Below are 14,866 nucleotides of genomic sequence, written 5' to 3' on the forward strand. Positions count from 1 at the left end.
GCCTCTGTCAGACTTAAGGGCTCTGGGTACGTGTGTGCTACGTGGAGAACGTAAAAAAATCAGACGCAACCAGCTACGGTTGAGTGCAGCCTTGCGCCAATTTCTTTCCTGCCTGGGAAATCAAATCACTGGTAATACAGCATGCTGAGGGGTAGGGGTAGGCCTAGAGGATGTGGACGCGGCCGAGGACGCGGAGGGCCAAGTGAGGGTGTGGGCACAGACCGAGCCAGTGCGGTGGCCAGGGGTAGAGGCAGGGCCAGACCGAATAATCCACCAACTGTTTCCCAAAGCGCCCCCTCGCGCCATGCCACCCTGCACAGGTCAAGGTGCTCTACGGTGTGGCAGTTTTTCACAGAGACGCCTGACGACCGACGAACAGTGGTGTGCAACCTTTGTCGCGCCAAGATCAGCTGGGGAGGCACCACCAACAGCATGCGCAGGCATATGATGGCCAAGCACCCCACAAGGTGGGACGATGCCCGTTCACCGCCTCCGGTTTGCACCACTGCCTCTCCCCCTGTGCCCCAACCTGCCACTGAGATCCAACCCCCCTCTGAAGACACAGGCACTACCGTCTCCTGGCCTGCACCGACACCCTCACCTCCGCTGTCCTCGGCCCCATCCAGCAATGTCTCTCAGCGCAGCGTCTAGACGTCGCTAGTGCCACAGTTTGAGCGCAAGTACGACGCCACGCACCCGCACGCTCAAGCGTTAAACGTGCACATTGCAAAATTGATCAGCCTAGAGATGCTGCCGTATAGGCTTGTGGAAATGGAGGCTTTCAAAAGCATGATGGCGGCGGCTGCCCCGCGCTACTCGGTTCCCAGTCGCCACTACTTTTCCCGATGTGCCGTCCCAGCCCTGCACGACGACGTCTCCAGCAACATTGTACGCGCCCTCACCAACGCGGTTACTGCCAAGGTCCACTTAACAACGGACACGTGGACAAGCACAGGCGGGCAGGGCCACTATATCTCCCTGACGGCACATTGGGTGAATTTAGTGGAGGCTGGGACAGAGTCAGAGCCTGGGACCGCTCACGTCCTACCCACCCCCAGAATTGCGGGCCACAGCTCGGTGGTGGTATCTGCGGCGGTGTATGCTTCCTCCACTAAAGCACCTTCCTCCTCCTCCTCCTCCAACGCAACCTCTGTCTCACAATCAAGATGTGTCAGCAGCACGTCGCCAGCAGTCGGTGTCACGCGGCGTGGCAGCACAGCGGTGGGCAAGCGTCAGCAGGCCGTGCTGAAACTACTCAGCTTAGGAGAGAAGAGGCACACGGCCCACGAACTGCTGCAGGGTCTGACAGAGCAGACCGACCACTGGCTTGCGCCGCTGAGCCTCCAACCGGGCATGGTCGTGTGTGACAACGGCCGTAAGCTGGTGGCGGCTCTGCAGCTCGGCAGCCTCACGCACGTGCCATGCCTGGCCCATGTCTTTAATTTGGTGGTTCAGCGCTTTCTGAAAAGCTACCCCCACTTTTCATACCTGCTCGGAAAGGTGCGCCAGCTCTGCGCACATTTCCGCAAATCCCACACGCACGCTGCCACCCTGCGGACACTGCAACATAGGTTTAATCTGCCAGTGCACCGACTGCTGTGCGACGTGCCCACACAGTGGAACTCTACGCTCCACATGTTGGCCAGACTCTATGAGCAGCGTAGAGCTATAGTGGAATACCAACTCCAACTTGCGCGGCGCAGTGGGAGTCAGCCTCCTCAATTCTTTACAGAAGAGTGGCCCTGGTTGGCAGCCATCTGCCAGGTCCTTGGAAAATTTGAGGAGTCTACCCAGGTGGTGAGCGGCGATGCTGCAATCATTAGCGTCACCATTCCTCTGCTATGCATCTTGAGAAGTTCCCTGCAAAGCATAAAGGCAGACGCTTTGCGCTCGGAAACAGAGCCGGGGGAAGACAATATGTCGCTGGATAGTCAGAGCACCCTCCTGTCTATATCTCAGCGCGTTGAGGAGGAGGAGCATGAGGAGGATGAGGAGGAGGGGGAAGAGACAGCTTGGCCCACTGCTGACGGTACCCATGCTGCTTGCCTGTCATCCTTTCAGCGTGTATGGCCTGAGGAGGAGGAAGAGGAGGAGGAGGAGGAGGATCCTGAAAGTGATCTTCCTAGTGAAGACAGCCATGTGTTGCGTACAGGTACCCTGGCACACATGGCTGACTTCATGTTAGGATGCCTTTCTCGTGACCCTCGCGTTACACGCATTCTGGCCACTACGGATTACTGGGTGTACACACTGCTCGATCCACGGTATAAGGAGAGCCTTTGCTCTCTCATTCCCGAAGAGGAAAGGGGTTTGAGAATGATGCTATACCACAGGGCGCTGGTGGACAAACTGATGGTAAACTTCCCATCCAACAGCGCTAGTGGCAGAAGGCGCAGTTCCGAGGGCCAGGTAGCAGGGGAGGCGCAGAGATCAGGCAGCATGTACAGCGCAGGCAAGGGAACATTCTCCAAGGCCTTTGCCAGCTTTATGGCTCCCCAGCAAGACTGTGTCACCGCTCCCCAGTCAAGGCTGAGTCGGCGGGAGCACTGTAAAAGGATGGTGAGGGAGTACGTAGCCGATCGCACGACCGTCCTCCGTGACGCCTCTGCCCCCTACAACTACTGGGTGTCGAAGCTGGACACGTGGCCTGAACTCGCGCTGTATGCCCTGGAGGTGCTTGCTTGTCCTGCGGCTAGCGTCTTGTCAGAGAGTGTGTTTAGTGTGGCTGGGGGAATCATCACGGATAAGCGTACCCACCTGTCAACCGACAGTGCCGACAGGCTTACACTCATCAAGATGAACAAAGCCTGGATTTCCCCAGACTTCTCTTCTCCACCAGCGGACAGCAGCGATACGTAAGCAATACGTATGCTGCACCCGCGGATGGAAGCTACGTTCTCTCTCACCATCCAAAACGGGGACATTTCTGCTTCATCAATCTGTGTCTAATATTCCTCCTCATGCTCCTGCTCCTCCTCCTGAAACCTCACGTAATCACGCTGAACGGGCAATTTTTCTTAGGGCCACAAGGCTCACTCATATAATTTTTCTAAACAATTTTTGTATGTTTCAATGCTCTTAAAAGCGTTGAAACTTTAACTTGAACCAATTTTTCGTTAAACTGGGCTGCCTCCAGGCCTAGTTACCACTTAAGCCACATTAACCAAAGCGATTAATGGGTTTCACCTGCCCTCTTGGTTGGCCATGGCCAATTTTTTGAATGTACATTAGTACTGTTGATACAGCAATTTTTGTGGGCCCTCACCTACAGTGTAATCAAATGAATTTTTTAGCCCACCTGCATTACAGCTGACGTTACATCCGCTGTGTTGGGCAATGCAATGGGATATTTTTGTGTATCGCCGGTGGGTTCCAGAGAGCCACCCATGCTGTAGGTGCACACGGAGTTTAACCTACATGTGTCCACTTGTAAAGAACCCCAGTCTGACTGGGGCATGCAGTGTGGGCCGAAGCCCACCTGCATTAAGCACGACATTACTACCTCAGTTGTGTTGGGCAATGCAATGGGATATTTTTATGTACCGCCGGTGGGTTCCCGGGAGCCACCCATGCTGTAGGTGCACACGGAGTTTAACCTACATCTGTCCACTTGTAAAGAACCCCAGTCTGACTGGGGCATGCAGTGTGGGCCGAAGCCCACCTGCATTAAGCACGACATTACTACCTCAGCTGTGTTGAGCAATGCAATGGGATATATTTATGTACTGCCGGTGGCTTCCTGGCACCCACCCATGCTGTGGGTCCACAGCGAGTTGTTACTACATCTGTCCACTTGTAAAGAACCCCAGTCTGACTGGGGCATGCAGTGTGGGCCGAAGCCCACCTGCATTAAGCACGACATTACTACCTCAGCTGTGTTGGGCAATGCAATGGGATATTTTTATGTACCGCCGGTGGGTTCCCGGGAGCCACCCATGCTGTAGGTGCACACGGAGTTTAACCTACATCTGTCCACTTGTAAAGAACCCCAGTCTGACTGGGGCATGCAGTGTGGGCCGAAGCCCACCTGTATTAAGCACAACATTACTACCTCAGCTGTGTTGGGCAATGCAATGGGACATTTTTATGTACCGCCGGTGGCTTCCTGGCACCCACCCATGCTGTGGGTGCACAGGGAATTATAAATGCATCTGTTTCCACTTCTAAAGAACCCCAGTCTGACTGGGGCATGCAGTGTGGGCCGAAGCCCACCTGCATTAAACATGACATTACTACCTCAGCTGTGATGGGCACTGCAATGGGATATTTTTATGTACCGCCGGTGGGTTCCAGGGAGCCACCCATGCTGTGGGTCCACAGGGACTTCACAATAGGGAGTTGTACCTGCCTGTGTCTATGAATTAAAAAGCCCGGTCTGACTGTGGCATGCAGACACCTTGACAGAATGAATAGTGTGTGGCACATAGGTTCCCCATTGCTATGCCCACGTGTGCAGCTCCTGATGGCGGTGGCACAGGATTATATTTCTCATTGCTTCTGTACAGCATTGTGGGCTATCACCCCGCCCCTTTTAAAGAGGGTCGCTGCCTAGCCGTGCCAACCCTCTGCAGTGTGTGCCTGCGGTTCCTCCTCATGGCAGACGCACTTATAAATAGACATGAGTGTGGCGTGGCATGAGGGCAGCTGAAGGCTGCGCAGGGACAATTTGGTGTGCGCTGTGGACACTGGGTTGTGCGGGGGGGGGTTGGGCAGCATGTAACCCAGGAGAAGTGGCAGCGGAGTGTCATGCAGGCAGTGATTGTGCTTTGTTGGAGGTAGTGTGGTGCTTAGCTAAGGTATGCATTGCTAATGAGGGCTTTTCAGAAGTAAAAGTTGTTGGGAGGGGGGGGCCACTCTTGCCGGTATTGTGGCTTAATAGTGGGACCTGTGAACTTGAGATGCAGCCCAACATGTAGCCCCTCGCCTGCCCTATCCGTTGCTGTGTCGTTCCCATCACTTTCTTGAATTGCCCAGATTTTCACACATGAAAACCTTAGCGAGCATCGGCGAAATACAAAAATGCTCGGGTCGCCCATTGACTTCAATGGGGTTCGTTACTCGAAACGAACCCTCGAGCATCGCGATAATTTCGTCCCGAGTAACGAGCACCCGAGCATTTTGGTGCTCGCTCATCTCTAATGCCCAAGCTTCAGTGATGTCATATGATGCCAGTGACATATAATGTCATGAGGAACATAGATAGTAAAATAATTACATACATAAGTAAAACAAAATTACAAATAAAAATATATACATAAGAAGGATAACCCAGCCAACACCAACCAAAACTGTTGCCATATGCGCCCTATAATCCAAAACCATACATATTATATATTAAAATGGACGAAACAAAATGAGAAACCCATTCCCTTACCTAATTTTAGCGTAAATATTAGAGATGACAAGCACCAAAATGCTCGGGTGCTCGTTACACGAGTCGAACTTTTCGCGATGCTCGAGGGTTCGTTTCGAGTAACGAACCCCATTGAGGTCAATGGGCGACTCGAGCATTTTTGTATATCGCCGATGCTGGCTAAGGTTTTCATTTGTGAAAATCTGGGCAATTCAAGAAAGTGATGGGAACGACACAGCAATGGATAGGGCAGGCGAGGGACTACATGTTAGGCTGCATCTCAAGTTCCCAGGTCCCACTATTAAGTCACAATGGCGGCAAGAGTGACCCCCCCCCCAACAATTTTTACTTCTGAAAAACCCTCATTAGCAAGGCATACCTTAGCTAAGCACCATACTACCTCCAACAAAGCACAATCACTGCCTGCATGACACTCCGCTGCCACTTCTCCTGGGTTACATGCTGCCCAACCCCCCCGCAAGACCCAGTGTCCACAGCGCACAACAAAGTGTCCCTGTGCAGCCTTCAGCTGCCCTCATGCCACACTGGCCCCATAGCCACACCACCCTCATGTCTATTTATAAGTGCGTCTGCCATAAGGAGGAACCGGAGGCACACACTGCAGAGGGTTGGCAGGGCCAGGCAGCGACCCTCTTTAAAAGGGGCGGGGCGATAGCCCACAATGCTGTACAGAAGCAATGAGAACTCCAATCCTGTGCCACCTCCGTCAGGAGCTGCAAACGTGGGCATAGCAATGGGGAATCCATGTACCACACAGTATTCATTCTGTCAAGGTGTCGCATAGCTCAATCCACACTGCAAGGGGAAAGCTGTCAGCGCTCTGCCCCCTACCCAAGTCAGTCAGTGCCTTTGTGTCAGAAGGTCAAACACCGCAATGGGAACTAAGTTTGCACCAACAGCATAGGTGGGTCCTAGGAAACCCAGGACATGAACAAAAAATTGATCTGAGCGGCCAAACATGGCAGACTTGCACCGCACTCACGACATAGGCCTCCACAAACCCTCAGCAATCGCGTACCTACAGCGGACTCCAATGCTAGCGTAGCTGTGCACGTCTCATTAGCGCTGCATTGCTCCTGTAGCTTGTCCCAATGCAGTGCCCCGGATAGTAGAGCTAACGTCAGATTAAATACAGCTGGGCTTCGGCCCACACTGCATGCCCCAGTCAGACTGGGGTTCTTTATAAGTTGACACAGGCAAGTACAACTCCGTGTGGACTGACAGCATGGGTGGGTCCCAGGAAGCCACCGGCGTTACATAAATAAATCCCATTGCATTGCCCAGCACAGCTGTGGTAACGTCAGATTAAATGCAGGTGGGCTTCGGTCCACACTGCATGCCCTAGTCTGACAGGGGTTTTTAATACATAGACACAGGCAGGTGCAAATCCCTAATGTGAAGTCCCTGTGGACCCAAAGCATGGGTGGCTCCCTGGAACCCACCGGCGGTACATAAACAAATCCAATTGCAGTGCCCTGGACAGCAGAGCTAACGTCAGATACAATACAGGTGGGCTTCAGCCCACAGTGCATGCCCCAGTCAGACTGGTAATATGTACCTTAACAGTAACCGCGTTGGTGGGAATGTGGTCGCGACTGTGGACCTAATAGCGCGGTTTTATGTAGTTGGTTTTCGGAATGTGGCCATGATTAAGTGGGCCGTGGCGGGCGGATGGTGGGGGGGGGCTCTCTTGTTGTGTCGTTAAAGGTGAAATTCTTGGACTGCCGCCAGACGGACCAATGCAAAGGTATTTGCTAAGAATGTTTTCATTGTTGAAGGAGGAGGGGGATGTTTTTGAGGCACTACGTGTCCTCTCCCCGTGTCCATGGTTATATGCACCTTAACAGTAACCGCGTTGGTGGGAAATGGCCTCGCCGCCATCATGTCTTTGGAAAGCCTGCGTTTCCACACCCCAGTGACATAGCATTAGCAGCGGTATAGGCAGAGCCCAGAATTAGTAACATTTCAGCGGTAGCATTAGCGACAGGCCCCAGTAACACATCACTAGCAGCAGTATAGGGGGAGCACAGTATTAGTTCCATTTCAGTAGTAGTAGCATTAGCGACAGGCCCCAGTAACATATCACTAGCAGCAGTATAGGGGGAGTACAGTATTAGTTCCATTTCAGTAGTAGTAGCAGTCTGGACAGGCCCCAGTAACATATCACTAGCAGCAGTATAGGGGGAGCACAGTATTAGTTCCATTTCAGTTGTAGTAGCAGTCTGGACTGGCCCCAGTAACATATCACTAGCAGCAGTATAGGGGGAGCACAGTATTAGTTCCATTTCAGTAGTAGCAGTCAAGACAGGCCCCAGTAACATATCACTAGCAGCAGTATAGGGGGAGCACAGTATTAGTTCCATTTCAGTAGTAGTAGCAGTCAAGACAGGCCCCAGTAACAATTCCGAAGCAGCAGTATAGGGGGAGCACAGTCTTAGTTCCATTTCAGTAGTAGTAGCAGTCAAGACAGGCCACTGTAACATTCCCGTTGCAGCAGTTTAGGGAGATAACATTTCAGTAGTTGCAGTATAGACAAGGCCCCAGTTACATTTATGTAGCAAAAGTGTAGGCCAACCCCACACACCTTGCTGTACCATGAGTGCAGGCGAAGCCCATAAAAATTACTAGGATTACACTGTAGGCGATGGCCCAAAAAAATTGGTGTACCAACAGTACTAATGTACCTCAGAAAAATTGCCCATGCCCAACCAAGAGGGCAGGTGAAACCCATTAATCGCTTTGGTTAATGTGGCTTAATTTGTAACTAGGCCTGGAGGCTGCCCAGTTAAAATCAAAATTGGTTCAGGTGCAAGTTTCAACGCTTTAATGAGAATTGAAACGTAAAAACATTGTTTGCATAAGTAATATGACTGAGCCTTGTGGGCCTAAGAAAAATTGCCCGTTCGGCGTGATTACGTGAGGTTTCAGGAGGAGGAGCAGGAGGAGGAGGAGGAATATAATACACAGATTGATGAAGCTAAAAGGTTCCCGTTTTTTATGGTGATAGAGAACGATGCTTCCATCCGCGGGTGCAGTCTACGTATTGTTTAGGTACCGTTGCTGTCTGCTGGTGGAGAAGAGAAGTCTTGGGTAATCCAGGCTTTGTTCATCTTTATGAGTGTAAGCCTGTCGGCACTGTCGGTTGACAGGCGGGTACGCTTATCCGTGATGATTCCCCCAGCCGCACTAAACACACTCTCTGACAAGACGCTAGCTGCAGGACAAGCAAGCACCTCCAGGGCATAGAGCGCGAGTTCAGGCCACGTGTCCAGCTTCGACACCCAGTAGTTGTAGGGGGCAGAGGCGTCACCGAGGACGGTCGTGCGATCGGCTACGTACTCCCTCACCATCCTTTTACAGTGCTCCCTCTGACTCAGCCTTGACTGGGGAGCGGTGACACAGTCTTGCTGGGGAGCCATAAAGCGGGCAAAGGCCTTGGACAGTGTTCCCCTGCCTGCGCTGTACATGCTGCCTGATCTCCGCGCCTCCCCTGCTACCTGGCCCTCGGAACTGCGCCTTCTGCCACTAGCGCTGTTGGATGGGAATTTTACCATCAGTTTGTCCACCAGGGTCCTGTGGTATAGCATCACTCTCGAACCCCTTTCCTCTTCGGGTATGAGAGTGGAAAGGTTCTCCTTATACCGTGGGTCGAGCAGTGTGTACACCCAGTAATCGGTAGTGGCCAGAATGCGTGTAACGCGAGGGTCACGAGAAAGGCATCCTAACATGAAGTCCGCCATGTGTGCCAGGGTACCTGTATGCAACACATGGCTGTCCTCACTAGGAAGATCACTTTCAGGATCCTCCTCCTCCTCCTCCTCCTCAAGCAGCATGGGTACCCTCAGCAGTGGGCCAAGCTGTCTCTTCCCCCTCCTCCTCATGCTCCTCCCCCTCCTCCTCCTCCAAAACGCGCAGAGATATAGACATGAGGGTGCTCTGACTATCCAGCGACATACTGTCTTCCCCCACCTCCGTTTCTGAGCGCCAAGCGTCTGCCTTTATGCTTTGCAGGGAACTTCTCAAGAGGCATAGCAGAGGAATGGTGATGCTAATGATTGCAGCATCGCTGCTCACCATCTGGGTAGACTCCTCAAAGTTTCCAAGGACCTGGCAGATGTCTGCCAACCAGGCCCACTCTTCTTTAAAGAATTGAGGAGGCTGACTCCCACTACGCCGCCCATGTTGGAGTTGGTATTCCACTATAGCTCTACGCTGCTCATGGAGCTTGGCCAACATGTGGAGCATAGAGTTCCACCGTGTGGGCACGTCGCACAGCAGTCGGTGCACTGGCAGATTAAACCGATGTTGCAGGGTCCGCAGGGTGGCAGCGTCCGTGTTGGACTTGCAGAAATGTGCGCTGAGGCGGCGCACCTTTCCGAGCAGGTCTGACAAGCGTGGGTAGCTTTTCAGAAAGCGCTGAACCACCAAATTAAAGACGTGGGCCAGGCATGGCACGTGCGTGAGGCTGTCAAGCTGCAGAGCCGCCACCAGGTTATGGCCGTTGTCACACACGACCATGCCCGGTTGGAGGCTCAGCGGCGAAAGCCAGCGGTCGGTCTGCTCTGTCAGACCCTGCAGCAGTTCGTGGGCCGTGTGCCTCTTCTCTCCTAAGCTGAGTAGTTTTAGCATGGCCTGCTGACGCTTGCCCACCGCTGTGCTGCCACGCCGCGCGACACCGACTGCTGGCGACGTGCTGCTGCTGACAAATCTTGATTGGGATGCGGAGGATGAGGATGAGGATGAGGAGGAGGATCCTCTGTGCGCTCCTCCCTCGGACTTACTGCCCTTACTACTACCTTACTGATAGACAACTGTGTCTCATCGTCATCGTCCTCCTCACCCACTGAAAGCTCTTGAAACAGTTGCCCGAAGTCCCCAGCCTCATCTCCCGGGCCCCGGGAACTTTCCAAAGGTTGGGCATCGGTCACGACAAACTCCTCCGGTGGGAGAGGAACCATTGCTGCCCAGCCTGGGCAGGGGCCCGAGAACAGTTCCTGGGAGTCTGTCTGCTCCTCAGTATGTGTCATTTTCATGGAGTGAGGAGGCTGGGAGGAAGGAGGAGCAGCAGCCAGAGGATTCAGAGTTGCAGCTGTGGACGGCGTAGAAGACTGGGTGGTCGATAGATTGCTGGATGCACTTTCTGCCAACCACGACAGGACCTGCTCACACTGCTCAGTTTCTAATAAAGGTCTACCGCGTGGACCCATTAATTGTGAGATGAATCTGGGGACCCCAGAAACTTACCTCTCTCCTAATCCCGCAGCAGTCGGCTGCGATACACCTGGACCAGAAGCTCGGCCTGTGCCCACACCCTGACTTGGGCCTCCACGTCCTCGGCTGCGTCCACGTCCTCTAGGCCTACCCCTACCCCTCAGCATAGTGTATTATGAGTAGAGCAGAAACAGAACACTGTAATTAAACGTGCCGCTTATTGGCCTGTGGTTGGAGGCTGACTTCGCTTATGAAACGCACAGCAGAGCCAGGAAACAATTATGCGCAAGGCTGGGTATTAATTAGCGACTACTACCCCCTGCAGACACGCAGTAAACTGAAGACGGTCACAGGCAGCCCAAATATAGTATTTTTTCCCAATTTTGGGGAAAAAGCCCACTGCCTATATAGCCTGTATATGGATTTCCCTGTTGGAGGATGACTGTGGTTATTGAGAGCACAGTGCAGCCAGAAGAAAATTATGTGCAAGGCTGGGTATTAATTAGCGACTACTACCCCCAGCAGACACGCAGTAAACTGAAGACGGTCACAGGCAGCCCAAATATAGTATTTTTTCCCAATTTTGGGGAAAAAGCCCACTGCCTATATAGCCTGTATATGGATTTCCCTGTTGGAGGATGACTGTGGTTATTGAGAGCACAGTGCAGCCAGAAGAAAATTATGCGCAAGGCTGGGTATTAATTAGCGACTACTACCCCCAGCAGACACGCAGTAAACTGAAGACGGTCACAGGCAGCCCAAATATTGTGTTTTTTCCCAATTTTGGGGAAAAAGCCCACTGCCTATATAGCCAGTATACCTCTTTCCCTGTACCACTGTCCCTGCCTCACCAGTACTGCCCCTATACTGAGTAAAATGACTGCAGACTGAGGACGCTATGGTCTGCACGCCCGATATACAAAAAAAAAATTTGCAAAACTGCTAAAAGCAGCCTCAACAGTACTGCACACGGTCAGATGTGGCCCTAAGAAGGACCGTTGGGGTTCTTGAAGACTAAGATAACAGCCTAACACTCTCCCTATAGCAGCTACAGCAGGACGGCACTTTCCCTAATGTCTCTCAGCGTGCATCTGTGGCGAGCCGCGGGCAGGCCCAGTTTATATACTCGGGTGGCACCTGATCTCCCCAGCCGCTCTCTGCAGGGGGTGGGATAGGGCTGGAACTTCACAGGAGGAAGTTGTAATGCCTTCCCTGTGTTACTATTGGCCAGAAAACAGCGCAAAATTTTCTGGGAAGAAAATGGAAGTGACTCGAACACCTCGTGGTGCTCGTCTCGAGTAACGAGCATCTCGCGTACCCTGATACTCGAACGAGTATCAAGCTTGGACGAGTACGCTCGTTCATCTCTAGTAAATATACTAAATTTAAAAAAAAAATGATGTTAAAAAAATCTATTTGTTAGCTTTTTACCCCCAATAAAACTATATGGGCTCAGTCAGATGGGGGTTTTTATGTGCGAATTTAGGTGTGCAAAAAGGCTTGCGTAAAAAAATTGGCTTGACACCTGGCAGCGTCTATGCGCACATAAAGTGCGCTGCCTGCAACCCCCTGCTGTGGCTATGACAGCTGCAGCATGGGTTTCCTTGGATGTGAAATCCCTGAATGCTGTCACATGCAGGGATTTTACCTTTGGGCAAGGGGGCTGGCGGCAGCTGCGGCGGCCCCATTAACATACAGAAAAGATTGTGATCCTCTGCCACAGCAGTGACAGCTGTGGCCAAGGATTTCTTCGTCTCCACGCGAAGTCCCCTTGTCACTGAACACTGTGACAGCATTGTCACAGGGTCCAGTGACAAGGGAACTCTCCGCAGAGATGAAGAAATCCTCTGCCACAGCTGTCACAACTGTGGCATAGGACCGCAATGCTATCCCATTGAATTCAATGGAACCGGCTCTACAGTCGGCTCCATTAGAACAATGGGCTGCCGGCAAGCCCTGCAGTGATTTTTGGGTAAGGGCTTTAAATATAAGCCCTTCCCTGAAAAATAAAAAAATATATATATACGCACCTCTCCACAGCTGACAGGGCTCAGGCGCATCCAGCCAGGTCTCCTCCCTGCACTGCTCTAAAGTGTTTTCAGCAGTTGGAGATTTAAAATCCCTGCCTGTTGAAAATGTTCGTCTGATTGGCTGAGCACTGAGGCAGCTCTCAGCTGTCATCCAATAGCTGAGCGATGCCTCTAACTGGTCACAGTGCTCAGCCAATCAGAGGCAGCCCTTTCAGAAGGCAGGGATTTAAAATCCCTGCCTGCTGAAAGCACTTCCGAGCAGTGCAGGGAGCAAACCCGGGTGGACGCACCTGAGCCCCGGCAGCTGCGGAGAGGTGAGCATAAACATTTTTTTTATTTTTTACACAATTTAGCAATGATTTTCAGGTATGGGCTTATATTTAAAGCCCTTCCCCGAAAATCACAGCAAGGCTTACCGGCAGCCCATTGCTTTCAATGGGGCCATCTGTAGCGCCGGCTTCATTGAATTTAATGAGAGGAGATCGCGCTCGTGCTACAGCTGTGCAAGAGGATTATGATCTTCACTGTATGCTCTCAATGGGGTCGGCGCTGCTGCCGCCAGCCCCATTGAGCACAAGGTGAAACCCTTGCATGTGACAGCATCCAGGGGTTTCACATCCAAAAAAGACAGATGCCGCAGTTACTTGCGTTTTAAAATCCACTGCCCTATATTTACCGCTGCACATTTTTGTGCACAGGTAAATATCGGGCATATGACCGCTGCCATTGAAAAGCATTTGTTCTTAATAGATGCGGATCGCAAACGCAAGTAACAAGCTCACATAAAAATGCCTGTCTGACTGAGCCCTAAAACAGAATAAAAAGTCAGTGATAAAGATATAAAAAAAAATTTGCCCTATATGTCACAAAAAAAAAAAGACACAGCAAAAACAGTTTTGGTAGTTGAAAGGGAAAAAATAGGGCAGTTAAACCACAACATGGGTAAAATCTCTAATAATTGTCTGGTCCTTAGCTTTCACTGAGAGGATTCTAATCGACTCTTAAAACATAACTTTTAATAGAAATAAATTAAAAATTAAAAAAGACCTCCAGAAGACAGGTCTTGTATAAGACACACGAGAACACAAAAATTCTTTCAACAGATCCCTCAGACGTATTGAGGAAGATGGGAGACAGATGTGGAAGGTTTCCCCTTTGATAAATGAAGGGATAAAATGAAAGAATAACCGTCTTTTATCTCGTTTTCCTAGCCTGAAAATCAATGTATAGTCGGCCTAGAAGTAGAACAGAAGTTCCTGTGACCTCTATAAGCGCGGGCAGATAGAACTATATCCGCTCTGTTCAGAGGTGAAAGTATAAGATTTGGTCAAGCTCCAAGAACAAACTCCTATAAGGCAGTTGGGAGAGTGATGGCGGTTTGGTCAGATACAGGGCTACAGATGTACCTGAGCAGTCATGATCGCCCCTTTAATTGGGATAGTGGACAGTGATACCGTCCCAATTATCTCAATCAAATGAAAAAAATTGTTTTGAAGAGAACACAAATTCTCTTAGGTGAAACTCCAGTGCCAACTTTCCAAGTTGAGGATAGTAATTCTCAACCTCGGGGGTTGGCACCTTTTCAGGGCTGGCACGTCTTTTTTATTGCCGGGTACATCAAACCCCCTTCCAAAAGGCTCTGTAGATAAGTCAACCCCAGTGACTTAGATATAGGAAAGGATTCAGTCAGATTTTAGTTGAAAAAGGTTCAACGCGTTTCCGCTACATATAGTGTAGCATCATCAGGAACCCAAACACACAAATGTGCACATTAATGCACAAAGAAATTCCTATACTGGGTCGTATGTAAGGCATAAAGCCCCAAATCTAGTTCCAAATTCTATCTTGCAGAAAGACCAGGTTTTTCTGTGGGGGATAGACGATCCTATCTGATCAGGCTTTCTAATATACTAGCTTGATCCCATTAACCCACCCCAAATCCCAAGCAGGAACAAAAAATAAAAAAGGCAGCAGCACCAGCCCTTAAGGTAGGCTGGCGGCTAATGACCAGCTCGGTGTCTGAGTAGTGGTTATAAAGTCACTGAACCCCACCCCCAATAACGATTTGGCCTATCAGAGGTTCTGATCTGGTTCCTCCCCCTAAAGGGCGATGTTATCTCAATTAGTGATTTTCATCTGTTATAGATTACCCCCAGGTCATCACACCTCCTGTCGTGTGGCGCAGAGTGTGCGCTCTTGCCCTCGATCTGAAGATTGCAAGTTTGATCCCTGCATGACTCAGAAAATACTA

This window comes from Eleutherodactylus coqui, chromosome 7 (genome assembly GCF_035609145.1).
Source record: "Eleutherodactylus coqui strain aEleCoq1 chromosome 7, aEleCoq1.hap1, whole genome shotgun sequence".
Taxonomy (NCBI): domain Eukaryota; kingdom Metazoa; phylum Chordata; class Amphibia; order Anura; family Eleutherodactylidae; genus Eleutherodactylus; species Eleutherodactylus coqui.